The sequence below is a fragment of the Triturus cristatus genome, chromosome 4_2 (genome assembly GCF_964204655.1).
Source record: "Triturus cristatus chromosome 4_2, aTriCri1.1, whole genome shotgun sequence".
In the NCBI taxonomy this organism is placed as follows: Eukaryota; Metazoa; Chordata; class Amphibia; order Caudata; family Salamandridae; genus Triturus; species Triturus cristatus.
Window position 1 is genome coordinate 937579684 of NC_140586.1, and position 14428 is coordinate 937594111.

General features: G+C 46.4%; 1 pseudogene across 1 annotated transcript in view; it reads left to right on the forward strand.

The window, feature by feature from the left end:
• The window catches only part of LOC146838974 (uncharacterized), a 48342-nt pseudogene that overhangs the window by 13611 nt on the left and 20303 nt on the right, over window positions 1-14428 (forward strand). The window contains exon 2 of the transcript XR_014960739.1: window positions 14028-14119. The product of XR_014960739.1 is annotated as an uncharacterized LOC146838974 (transcript). The remainder of the gene's footprint in view (window positions 1-14027; window positions 14120-14428) is intronic.

Genomic DNA, 14428 nt, shown 5'->3' on the forward strand with positions numbered 1-14428 from the left:
GAAACCATGGAGGTTTTGGGCCTCACTATTCGAGACACCCTAGCCACCCATGAGGCAGGGCATACAATAGACTGCATTGCCACTAACCTAGACACTTTGACAACTAACCCCCTTAGACCCCAAATTTGGACTGACCATATGCTGATTCCTTTTATGCTTCCCCTTATGTCCTACCGAGAAAACGATCATAAAAAGGAACACAGCAAGGTCACAAGGGATGAATGGAAAACGATACTGTCCCACCCAGAACTTATAACTATAGCCAGGAACTGTAGACCCCAGCTGGTAGTACCTGTAAATCCCATCAGTTTCAGAACATGGATGAATGATCTGAAAGGTACAGTTGGGCAGGGAAAAAACATAACGAGGCAGGGTAGAAAGAAAACATCTGCACCCTGGTTCGATCGAGATCTCAAAGATAAACAAGGGGAGCTTAGAAGAGCTGAACGAAGCTGACGGAAATACTACTCTAGCCTAGAACGTAACAAATACAAAAGGATAAAAAATGCCTATCATGCGCTAATTAAACAGGCTAAAAAAAGGTACTTCTCGTTGGCAATAGAAACAGCCAGCAGCAAACAAAAGGAAATATTTAAAATTGTAAACGGCTTTAATAAGCCTAAATGTTTAGCGCAGGATATCCCGCCCTCGCAGGCACTCTGTGACAAGATCGCAGATTTCTTTGAGGGAAAAGTACAGGGGCTGACGAAGGACTTCGATGTCCCTATATTAGAGCCAAGAACAGAGGATGATATAGTGAGGCAAGGGGCCACGCAGTTGACAACTTTCCTTCCAGTTAGCCTGGAGGATACCAAAAGAGGAATTCTGGCAACAAAATCCGGATCCCCCTTCGACCCATGCCCAGTTAGACTTTTACACCTCATTGTGGACATTGCCAATCCAATAATAAATGCCATTGTCAACACCTCACTGTCCACAGCCAAAGTCCCCCCAGAGTGGAAACTGGCAGCGGTGAAACCACTGCAAAAAAAACAACTCCCTGACCCCACCACATTGTCGAACCTACGACCCATCTCACGACTTCCGGCTCTGTGCAAAGTCACAGAGTCAATTGTAAATAAACAACTTACTCGTTTCTTGGAAGATAGTGATGTATGGCACCCCAACCAGGCAGGTTTCAGGGCCCAACATTCCACCGAATCGGCCCTCCTGTTCACTACAGAAACTATCCGCTCAGCCCTAGACCAAGGCAAGAAGGCCGTCCTGATTTTATTAGACCTATCGGCGGCCTTCGACACGGTCTCACATGCCATCCTATTAGACCGGTTAATAACATCTGGTGTCACAGGGACAGTGCTTGAGTGGATAAGAAACTTTTTAAGTGACAGGAGGCAAGTGGTGACCCTGGGGGAATTCTGCTCCAGTGAAAAAGCGCTGTTGACGGGAGTTCCGCAGGGTTCGAGCCTGAGCCCGACCCTGTTTAATGTTTATACTGCACCCCTGATAAAACTGATATCGTCATTTGGCATAGACGCTATAGCCTATGCCGATGACACACAACTTATCCTGGTAATGGATAAGGATAACCAAGCCTGGGAGGATAAGCTCAAAGGTTGCCTAACGGCCACCTTTGAATGGATGCGCCTAAATCACCTGAAATGCAACACAGGTAAAACAGAGATCATGCCTATAGGCCCAAAAAATGAGTTCACCCCACGATTATGGTGGCCAGAAAAAGCTGAAATACCACCTCATACAACCGACTCGGCCCGTAATCTGGGGGTGCATTTTGACTCTGACCTGTCTTTTAGACAACAAGCAGCTAGAGTGGCAGGCATGTGCTTTGGGGTAATAAAGGGACTGAGAAAGTTCTTTGATCTTTTGCCCCTTGAAGCAAGGAAAACAGTTACGGTTGCACTTGTAACATCGCGCATCGATTACTGCAACAGCCTCTATGCTGGTACAAATAAAGTTGTCACACACAAACTTCAGATGGTGCAACATGCAGCAGCGAGGCTGGTTCTAAAATGGCCGAAAAGATCATCTGCAACCAAAGCCCTCAAGGCATTACATTGGCTGCCCATTACAAAAAGGGTTTTGTTTAAAGTACTGTTAATTACTTTTAGAGCTGTTCACAACCTAGGCCCGTCCTATCTGAGGAAAAAATTCAGCAGATACTGTCCAACCAGAGCACTGCGTTCTTCAACGGCCAACCTGCTTACCGTCCCGAGTTTCAGACTCAAAACTCGAGGGGGCAAATCCCTGGCGGTACTGGGAGCAAAAGCATGGAATACTCTTCCCCCCCAGTTGAGATTACTGGATAAAGAAATAGACTTCCGTAAACATTTAAAAACCTGGATCTTTAATCTCCAAGATATAACTGCCAGAAGCCTAGTGTAATTCGGGTTCTCGGTCAAGTAAGCATAGGGACTACCTAACATCTGGTGGTCCTTTCTGGGCGCCTAGATGCTCCTTGGAGCGATTGCCACGCGATACAAATTGGCACTTACATTACATTACATTACATTACAGGGTGTTGCTGCAGGTGGTGAGCCATTCATTGTAGTTCTTGATGTCTTCCGTTAGGTTGCTGGTATACTTGAAGGGGTCCAGGGTGTAGGGGGAGGTGGTGATCCATTCATTGACGTTCTTGATGCCTTCTGTTAGTTTGCTGCTGTGCTTGGGTGGTCCAGGGTGTCGGTGCAGGTGGTGATCCATTCATTGAAGTTCTTGATGTCTTCCATTAGGCTGCTGGTATACTTGAGGGGGTCCAAGGTGTTGGTGCAGGTGGTGATCCATTCATTGCAGTTCTTGATGTCTTCCGTTAGGTTGCTGCGGTGCTTGAGGGGGTCCAGGGTGTCAGTGCAGGTGGTGATCCATTAATTGAAGTTCCTGAAGTCTTCTGTTAGTTTGCTGCTGTGCTTGGGGGGTCCAGGGTGTCGGTGCAGATGGTGATCTATTCATTGAAGTTCTTGATGTCTTCCGTTTGGTTGCTGCTGTGCTTGAGGGGGACCAGGTTGTTGCTGCAGGTGGTGAGCCATTCATTGTAGTTCTTGATGTCTTCCGTTAGGCTGCTGCTGTGCTTGAGGGGGTCCAGGGTGTCGGTGCAGGTGGTGATCCATTCATTACAGTTCTTCATGTCTTCCGTTAGGTTGCTCCTGTGCTTGAGGGGGTCCAGGATGTTAGTGCAGGTGGTGATCTATTCATTGAAGTTCTTGATGTCTTCCTTTAGGCTGTTGGTATGCTTGGGGCAGTGTGTGTAGGGGGCAGAAGCCCAGTCCTCTGAGATGTTCTCCCAGCAGCGGCAGGACTTCCCGAGGTGGTGGGTCTCTTGTGGTCCAGGATGGTGATCTTGACCCTCATGAGGGCGTGGTGAGTTCAGGTGATAGTCGTTGGTTTGTTGACCGTGATGTTGCTTAGTGTAAAGAAGATAGCTTCCAGGAAGTGTCCGGCGGTGTGGGTGGGTCTGGTGATATTGCTGAGTAAGGTCAAGGTTCCGAGGACTTTTGAGGACGGCATTTAAGTTGGAGTCATTACGGTCCTCGAGGTGAAAGTCCATGTCTCCACGGAGGATGTAAGTGCTGGAGTCGATGATGATCCCAGATCTAGATTAATTCCGATTTCCAGTCTTTCTGTTACACAGACCGATATCTCTATATTGCCAAAGTCAAGAGAAGCCTTTTCCCATCTTTCTTCTGTATTTTACTTTTGGACTGCTGGCTTCGGGTAAGTCACCTTGTCCTTTTTAAAAACCTTAATCCTTTCAGCTACAACCAGTGTGAACCAATGCTCCAACTTCCCAGCTAATGCTGTTCCACCAACGACGAGAAATTCAGATGAACAGAGATAAAACTGAATATATTTAGTAGTCATCAGGACATGAATGGTTGTCAAGCAGAGCCCCCTATATGTGTAGTGGAAATGTTGTGTCACATTTTAGTAGCATGACATTTTCCCAGTGTGTAGTGTAATTTCCCCAGTTTCCCTTTCAGAAACCCTTGTACACATCTTTCTGACTGGACACTTGAGACTCTTGGTGCCATAAAACCCACTCAGATCACTTTGGTGGGTCCTTTTGTTGCTTAAATGTTATTTTTCTGTGGCAAGGAGGGATTTTTTTTATGTTTATAACTTGAAACACAGTAGCAGGGACTCGAACTCAATGAGTAGTCATGCTTATATTTTGCTCCACTTTCCATTTGACTAGTTTTGTTTGAAAACGTTGGAAGAGCCACTGAGTCCTAAAGACTTCTGGAACACCCATGCGCTATCCCCGAGGTTAGCATTGGACAGAGGACTCTCTTAGAGAGAAAATATTCTCATTGTTGGGTTACCACCACCCTCTGATACAGGAACTCTAAAAACAGATAAGACTTCACCTCAGAGCGAGGAATTACAACAGCATTTATTGTAAACACACTCGAGTGGCAAGAACGCAACAGCATGGCTTCGCTCAGAGTTCTCTGCCTGGCACAAGGTCACACAGATATTTATACATCTATCTGCAGATACAAAGGGCACAACACCTTTGCAAAGTTACATGTAAGCATCGAACATTCCTATGAGCATACCGTTAGTCACATTCATCTGTTATCACAAGGCACATATTGGATACTGCAGGAAGAGAGCTGAGTACATAATCATAAGCAAATTACTAATTGTCTGGTTTACTTATAGACTCGCACATGGCTATTTGTTGCTGGAAAAACATCATGTGTGGTTGAAGACCTTGAGCACAGACTCGTGTTTCTTGTGATCAGCAAAGGAAAGGGGATGTGAGCAAACAGCACGTAGGAGCAAGAAATGACAGAATGGCTACACAATGTGGGACCTAGGTCAAATTAGCTGATGTTCACAATGTAGGTTATACGATATTTGAGACCTCAGCTTGTGCAGCTAAACATAATAAATGTCTTGGCTTTGTATCTCTCCCCAGGAGGGTATCAGCATCTTCTGTATATTTCTAGCTGCTCCTTTTTGTACTCTTGGTGAAAGTCCAATTCCTATTTAACGTTGTAGCTCTGGTTGAACATTGGCCTTATTGTGTGTTTTACTGTGTTGTGCTGTGTCTGATTTCTAACCTGATCCAGCTCATGCTTTGACTGCTTGACCTTACTACTTCAAGAGTCATTTACTCAAAGGAAGCAGCTTGGTTATTCAGTTGAAGTGATGTAGCATTGGTGTCCCTGCTGAACACTGTGCCTGCCAGTAATGCTGCCACATCACCACTGACTGATCACAAGACCCCAGAAAAGGCCCCTCAAGCTCTTGCCTGAGAGTACCCTAGATGGATTGTCCAGGAGAGTGTTTTCAGCTGTTCTGGTCATCACTTCTTCCAGCCCCTGCACCTGACAGCTCCTCCCTGAGAGTACCTGTTTGTAGTGTCCTGCTGGTTTTATTCAGCTGTTCTGGTCGGGATTTGTTCCTGCTCCGGTTCATTGAACTGCCCTTGTATCACTTACAGATTTATTTTCACAAAGATGATCTCTCTGATTCCAGCAGGTCACAGGACCGGTCTTCGTTACCATGCTGTAGCCTCTTGTTTCTTCACGCTTCTTCTGCCGTACTTCACAAAGTATTATTGTAGTTTGTAACTTTTCAAGCCTCCAAGGCTTACTGACTCAGTTATACTTTCATGTGGCCATTTGTGTCAAGAGTTCAACTGCTTTACACACACACTGGGTTTTTTTTTTTTTTTTTTTTTTTAAAACCTTTATTTGTGCATCTTAAAAGAACAAATACGGGCCTACAACCGTCAGGCCGGCCACGATACGGTTAAGCACTGATACAAACATTACATCCCCTGTGCATCAACGGTCAAGATTAGCAACGAGTTACAAGGTATATACTGGAGAGATCCTTGACACCAGGGGAAGGAGAAGTGAAGGTTAATTTTAAGTTTACAAGATAATTTTATCAGGGAAAAAACCAGTGAAGAATAAGAACAAGGAGATTCGAGTCCGCAAGATAGCTTCACCACACGGGAGAGCAGCAGCATCATTAAAACAACAATGGAAGTAAAATCTCAAGCAGTGAGGCGGTGCAGTTATATAACAGGATAGTCACATGAGCAATTACGCACCCCTCCAGAGCCGCCCCCACTCAATCCACCCCACACCCGGACCCCGAATCGAAGCAAGTATAGCGCAGAGACACAAAAGAAAAAGGCCCATAGAACTAATTAAGAACAGAGAATTACCCCCCCACCCTACACCAATGCGGAGGCTACGGCCTGCCCCCCCCCCAGCATAGTGCCTGTCGCCCAATGAACCCGAAATATAGACAAGAGAGAGAGTAGGAATAGAGTAAAGAAAAATAAGAAAACAGAAAGGAAGGTGGGGAGGAGCCCACGGAACACCAGAGCGCCCCAAACCATCAGCCAGCTATGGCCTCCACACACTGAGAACCCACTGCGCCAAGAACTGCGTGCGAAAAGAACGTGTCACAACAATTTAAGCAAAGGAAGACAAATCGCGACGAGTGCGCACAACATATACATACAGTTCCAGTCCCAGTCCAGCCCATCCGTGAAACCATGGCGATATAAATCAGTCTAGCCCTGGCCCGATCGCGGGTTTGGGATTAAACCAGCCCCTACATGAAGGCCCCGCATCCCGTGCAGAGAAAAACAATATGGCCGCTTGGGAGAAGATGGTGAAGTAGAATCACAAAATGGCCGCCGACCATCTATCGAGGTCCCTCTTTGCACCACATAAAATCCAGACCTGGCAAGTAAAGTACAGGAGTTCCACAGAAAAGAAGCAATAGGCCACCGCGAACGATTCCTTGAGGATCTTAGGTATCGCTCAGCAGGATGCTCTTGCGGACGCGGTGAGGCAGGCAACAATGAAGCAGGCAGCAATGAACAGGGAAACAAAGTATCCGCAGTTGAGCTGGAGAGCGGTTGATCCTGGGTGCCGGGAACGCCAGATGCAGGCACCAGTGTAGCACGATCAGACACAGCCGTTGCGTCCCCGCAAGAGGACAAAAGCACTGGCAGACCCACGCCTTGTTGATAACAAACAGAGCGCTCACGACCCGCTGCCGACAGTATGGAGTCAAACCGCTCACTCAGCGCCTGCAGGCCAGCACACATTTGTAGTCGAAAGTCCCGCAGGACAGCCAGAACGGAGCCGCATGTCAGCGGAAGCTGGGCCCCCACATCGGCAGCAATCCGGGACGGCACTGTGGAGCTGGTGTCCGGAAGAGGGAGGGCGAAGTGGGCAGCGGGCGAGACCGGAGTATCACCCCCCAGCCGCGAGCAGGCAATCAACGCCATGTTTTACCGCTGTACGGTGCAATGGCCGGGGGGGGGGGGGTCGTGGCAAGGAGTCAATTCCCCTCAGGTCCGCGCCGCAACAGGGAAGGCCAACAGTCGCTTCTCTTCCCGCGGGTTCTCTTTGCCGCCGGCTAGGCAATAGAAGAAGGGGGTCAGCAGCCTCCCACAGCGCGGTCCACAGAGCGGGGCAGGAGACCCGCCGCACCGGGGCCCACCCCACAGCTCCAGCCCGTCAGGCGCAGGGTGCAGAAGGTGTCCGGCCGTCCCTCCCCCGGCTCATCTGGCGACGGTCCGTGGTGCGAGGTGAGATCGGGACCGCGGGGCTCGGGTTTGCGCTAGCGGGTCCGGTGACTGCGGAGCTTCCAGGGGGCCGGCAAAGGCCACAATGGGGCAGGGGTCCAGTGCAGAGAACAAAAGCACCCAGAACTCCGGCATCCGGGCGGGCTGAGACTCCGGGAAAGCGGCGGCGCGGTCAGCGCGTCTTCGCACACGTTGCACCTCGAGAATCGGCGAGGATAGGCATCAGGATAATAGTCCGAGGCCAAGGGCCGACGGAGCCGGGCGCTCAAGCGTCTGCTCCGGTCGCCATCTTGGCTCCTCCCCCCACACACTGGTTTCTTGATCATTTACAGAAGTCTCAGCATTTCAACTCTCACCAAATGTCTCAACACCTCAAATGAAACAATAATGGGAATGTTTCTTAGATGGCCATTATTTAAATCGACTCTTGATAGGAAGTCGTCACTGCAGAGACATTATTCCAACTCTAAAAAAGGATACTGTGTCTGTAGGATTTACTACTAAAATCTGCCAAACTTCATATTATAAGCTCATATCCAAGCATACACACTGAAGTGAGGTTGATCCTCCTGAGCAAATGAGTGCGTCACAATATTTTATTCCCATTGCTTGTGGTTTATCAAAGAGGTGCTTGCGTTGCTGCATGTGCCATGTGTCAGCAATCCAACGGTTCCTCCTTGAGTCTTGAGCTGTTTCTATTCTTTTGTGGTTGCTGATTTTGTTTTTGGAGCCAGGCTAGTGAGCTGAAGTTGTATCTTCCAGTGCACGTGTGAAAGATACAACAAGGTGCGGCTGCAGGATTCTTATTTCAAGATTTTAGACATTTGCAGAGATTCTCTCACAAAGACAACTTCAGTCTAATCTAATGACAAAAAGATGAAGTTTGAGCTGTCTATCCAAGCAACCGTAGACCCATCCACAAGTAGGCTTCTGGTCCTGATACTTAACCAGGGTCAAACAAATCGTTACACCTTGCTTCTCGCTCAGCCATTCATTGGCCATGTTAGACTTGCCATTAATTTCTGCTTATCTCGGGCAACCGGGCACTCCATATCATCCCCACTGGCAAGGTAGCCTGTGCCAACTGGCACAATGGAGAATCTTGTCCTGTTCAGTATACTTCCTCTCAACCATAGTCCTGTTAGCACCTGTATCTCTCAGGGCAATAACTTTAATCCCTTTGGGCCTACCTAACAACACAGACCCCAAGATATTTGGATGGATGTCCCTAAGAACATCTGTGGCCCCTTCCAAAATGTTGATCGTTGCTAGATTGAGTGCTACAGGGCCCCCTCACCTAAGATCAACACACTTACTATCACGGTCTTTATTTCACCTGACGGTTTTTCTTCACTGAATGCCCTTCATTTTGACACCTGCAGCAAATGATCCCTTTGAGTTTGGAAGAACATTCCTCTCTTTTCCTTTCGTACTGACTTGGAGCCCAGTACCTTTTTTTCCGGTGTCCTCCCCATGGGAATTGTCCTGGCCCTAACCCTCTGGTGTGGAACCAGTCTGTTGAGACGTCCTGCCTCCCTTTGCCTTAAAGCTGTGCTGCTCTAGTCCTTTGTTAATCCTGGTAGCTAAGCAATTATCAGTCAAGACTGCAATCTTCTCGGAACCCTTCTCTGGCAGATATTGCCTAACTGGCGTAGAGAACTCCTCCTTGAGTCTCTCTCTCACCATCCCCTGGTTAAGTGCATGTTAACCTTTGACCTCCATTCCTCTCACCTTCTTATTTCAGTCACTCAGTACATCGTGAATCCAAGTACCAAATGGAACGTTGTCCACTCACTTGCTTTCCTCTGAATGTACTGAGCTGGAATCAGCCCAAACCATCTGACCATAGCTCCCTTCATCCGCTCATAGTCCATTTGATCAGCTGCAGCTGTACCTGCACTCTCAAGCAATCTCAAGGCTTACAAACCCAGGGCTAGAAAAATCTCCTCACCCACTCGTATTGTCGAGCAAGATTTATTCAGGACGAGCTATTTTTAGGGACTACTCGCCCTTTCGGGTGAGTTGAAAATCCTCTAGCTCCAATCCAATAAAAATGACTCTTGTTATCTTGCCGCATTTGCTGGCTTTCAGAGACAGAGGTCAAAAGCTAGGTTATCTTATTACATTTATTTTTCTCTCTCTTACTTAAGTTAGAGGATTTTGTAAAGTGAACTGTGTGACAATTGATTTGTGCAAAGCGTGTTAAATGAAAGGCTGTAAGATGGCAGGCTTTTTCTAACACAACACTGAAATAGCTAAGCGAACAGTTCAAACATTTCAAATATAATTCACTAGTTATGAAGAACCATTTTTGTAATTCTGTGCGAAAAAAATATTTTATAAGATCAAAACAAATTATAACACTTTACTTGGTGATGTGAAAATTTTAAATATTTTTGCTGAAACCCTATTTCCAAACATTGTTTATGCCGTATATCGTTATATCAGTAAAACTACATGTTGGAGGGAAAGTTTTGTGGCCATGTCAATGGAAAGTATGCTATCTGTAAATGACAGTGCACTACCACATCATGCTTTGGTAATATATTTATGAAATATGAGTTTTTAAACATGAACTGGGAAATATTCCTGCTCCTGCCCAGATGACAATGCTATTAGTGAACTAAGAGGCAAGCCAGGGATCATGTGTACCCTATATATGGGCTATATTCTTGTTACACAGGGAGCAAACATTAAGTCTAGTAAATAAAAAGAGTTTTTTTGTACAGAAGAAATAGTGAACTTGCATATTTGAATATTTGAAGGTGCTCTCTTATGTGATAAGAAGAAAAAAAGGCGGCTCCATAAGACAAAATATTTGCCTAGGATCACACAATTTGAGTCCAGTTCACGGGTTAAAGTACATTACAGTTAGGCAGAGTAGATTATTATAGTTACTAGACCTACAGGTCTAGTAACATTTTTATGCTTTTTCGAGTCCTGAAACCGTTCCAGCATATATTGTCCCCCCCCATACATGTGCTTAAGCTCTATAGGAACCTTTGCACATACTTCTGGTAAGTTGGATTTGGGATTGACTTTCCCAGAAGTAGCTCTCTCTGCTGCTGTCTTCTTTAAGGCTATCATTTTACTCTCCGATAGTCTGTCTTTTCCCTGTCTTTCCTTTTCCCTTTTCTCCCCCCTATCCCTTTTTATTTTTACTTGAGTCCATTCCTCCTGTTTCTCCTGCTCCCTTCCTTCTTTCCTCTTGTTCCTGGCAAGCGAATCTCACCTCTTGCTCTTTAACTACCTGGCCTTCTCGTCTTCGTCAGTCTTATCTTTCCGAAGAGCCAAATGTAAGTTCACAGTCTAAGTCAGACTTAAATCAGCCGACTGTGCGGAGGTGCAGGGAATAATTAAGGACAGGAAAATTGACTCGCAACACTCCTACACTCCGACTATAGGTAACATCACTACACAGACTGCAGAGATGCCTGCTTTATTGCTTGCACTTCAGAAGACTGAGCCAGGAGTTCCTACACTAATAGTGTCTGACTATTCCTTCTGTGTGCAACCCTACAATGCAGATTCACTGCACCGGAGAATGACTGGATTGAGCTATTCAAGAGGGAAACTAATTAAAAAGAAACGGCTCTGGGGAAAGATTAGCATTTTTCAACTCTCAAAAAGTGGCAGATGCAAATCTTTTTGACCTAGACCAACGTTTGACTGTTTTACAGAAAGCACAAGCGCTCAGATGGAAACTTAAATCAAACTAAAGACTGGTAGTAGGAATGTGACGATAAAACTGCGCTGTAAAACAATGATAGTTTCATTTGACCCTTGGGGAGAGAACTATCAGTCCCATAATACACTCACTAAAATATAGTGTAGTGAGAAAGTTATGAATCTTGAAACAAGTTCTGCTCCGTGGTGTTGGTACTCCTGCTTCATCAATTTTTTTGTAGATAGTCAAATAATATCCTTACTATGTCTTTGTGCCCTTGATTTCCAATATTTTATAGAAGTGGGCGAGCCAGTGAATGAGCTTTAGCTCAGCTCTGAGTATACTTGGATCCTCGGGCCAAAGCAAGCCAAGCCATTTGTCTGCCTCAGGAGACCTTCTTTAGGGGTGACTGACATATATTAAAAATCGTGTTTGACTTTGCCACACATGGTGAAGGCAGAGTTGGGATCAAGCAGTTTACACTCTTCTGCAGTCTGTAATGGCAGGCCTCTTGTTAGTAGTTTACTTGGGCTACTCAGGGTGGCACAAATAGTGCTTCAGGCCCTGGTGACCCCTTTAACACCCATACCCTGGGTACCGTTGATACTATGTACTAGGGACTTATAAGGGGGTTAAAGCCCTTGCAAATTGGAGATGCATCACATATAGCAATTTCAGCCTGCTCCAGTGCACTTTCAGAGTCATAACCAACAGCATTTGGAGCAAAAATTGTGTGGGTGACCATCCAAAAAGGGTACTTTCCTCCAGAGGATGACAGAGGCAGTCTTGGGGCATGCGCCCTGTGAGCCCTCTCTATATTAAAGCACGGGGATAGCTCTCTGTCTGGAATTCATGTTTTAAACCAGTCTACCCGGTTTGTTGTCCTCTGCGCCCTTTGGCAGTCCCACCAGCCGCAGATTATTTCTGGATGTTCGGCTTTCTGCATCTTTCATGCGGTGTTTGAGGAGTGTCGTCAGCTCATTCAGTCTTTTATGCTTTTGTGGCGTCTGCCACATCTTCCAGGGAGGAAATGCGCCCCTCTACCTCCATAGCTCATGAGGATACGTATAGACGGGGGAGTGAGACCTCCACCCCATAAATCTTATCAGTTAAGTCTTTTTTGGTTGTCTTTGATCACTTGGTGACCTGCTGCTGGGGAAACTGTCTCTGCCTGTGGCATGAGGGGAGGCCCTGTACTCCTCCCTCTACCTAGCCGCTATGTGCCACCTGTTTTGGTGTATTTATCTATCTGTCCCTGGCCCCCTGCAGCCTTCTCCTTCACCATGTTGGCAATCCAATATCCATCATGAGTATTTGCTGCCTTGGGCACTCACACGTCCTCAGTTGCTTCTCCAGGGCTATTGGTTGTCACCGTTGCGGTGCAGGGGCAGATCAATGCCATCCCCCACTCCTCACCTTTGTGTCTGTCAGCAAGGAGTAGGCCGTCTTTATCCTTCGTCATCGCCTGGTTGGTCCTCATCACTCTTAGACTCACACAGTGGGTCAGAATTGGTGCGAGGGGAAGGCTGCCTCGCGTATAGAGAAGGCTAAAGATGAGAGTGGTGCCTATCCACCTCTCGCGGCACCAACGGAAGTGTCAGTGGGTGACATCCACCCTCACGCTCCACTCTGGGGTCTTGACAGGTATTCTCAGCCTGTCTCCTCTCTCAGGAGAGCCGGCAGCAGTGGGGGAGAGAGCCAAGTTCGATCCCCCTGTGCCCAGCTGCCACAGCTGGAGTCCCCGTGGAATGACCACTTCTCCTCCTCTTTGTCTGTTCAATGGCCGCTGACCGTGTTTTCAGCCCCTTCTCCATTCATGGTCAGTCCAGCAGCAGGACACAGTGATTGGGGGCAGGTAGTCAGCCACCAGCAAGGGCTATATCTGCAAATCCTGAGGAAATCATATTGGCTTTAGGTTTAGGAAATCCGCCTTGGAGGCAAGCTGCTGGGGAATTGTATGTTATTCCCTGTTGCGGTATTAATGTAACGTCTCTGTTTCCCAACTTTTGTTCCAGTTCATTTTGCACCTGAAAAACGCTGTAAAGTCTGATATGGTGGACATGAGTGCTGGCAGAGGCTAAAGTAAGGGGTATGTTGTCTGCTTACAGCATCATTTCCAGGTTGTTGGCTTTGGTTTCAGTTCCCCAAATGTCTTCTGAGCAGCATAGGGTGAATGTGAGGGGCTCTAGGTCTATCAGGAAGAGTATGGGTGAAATGAGACATCCCTGCCTCATGCCACATCCAATGAGCTTCTTTCTCTTCCTTTACCTTTTGCTCTTCTCTGCCATCTGCTTTGGATGCCATCTGTTTGTTCTCATCCAAGTGCGCACTTCACATTATGTGTTTTATGCATGCTCAGAATTTAGATTTTCCTAAGTGTAAAGAGTCAGAAAGTCTCGAGTATTATGCATTTCATCTCTAGCTTTATCAGCATCCACGCTAAACACAATTATAAAAAGACTGCACTTCCCAGAGCCCATTGGAATGCATGACTACAGAAAACTCCACCTGGTGCACCATCATGACACACTAGATCTCTTAGTTAATCCTCCCATGCATGCAGCAAGTCCTCTTCTCTGATGATGCTCATTAAAAACAAGATGCATGTGCTTTTCTGTTTTCAGTTTCTATGGATTCGAAATTGTGGTATTTTTGCAGTGTTTTACTAACTTTTAAAACATTTTTGCTCTGTAAAGATTCTCAGGGCTGGTGTTTATCCAAAGAATGTTGAGTTTGTTTCCTTCTCTTGCTTGTCCCTATTGCCATTTCTAATGTCCATCTATTTTCTCCTAACTCTCTTTTTTGAATTTGCTCTTTCAGGTAATGTTTCAGTGTTTTGCTCACCTCCAAACCTGTCTCATTTCCCATTGATCGCTCTCCAGCAGTCTAGTCCCGGGATGTGCAGGATGGAGGTATGTTGGCATCTCATTATCTTATTAATATTTGATTGCAGCTGGTGAAAGTTTTTTTTAAAAATTATTCTTTTAAAACATCAACAAAAGGAAACTCATTGAGGGATGCAGGTTGCAGGGAGCATCAATGACATAATATATGTGACATATGTAAACACATCATGGTTGGGCAGCATTGCCATTTACATCAGTGTCGGAGCAAGATCTACTAAGGTAAAGGGTGATCGCAAGGCGAGGAGGACGGTGAGTACTACAAAACATGCCAATCCTAATAGCAGGCAGTGCGTTAATAAAACAATAAATTATAAG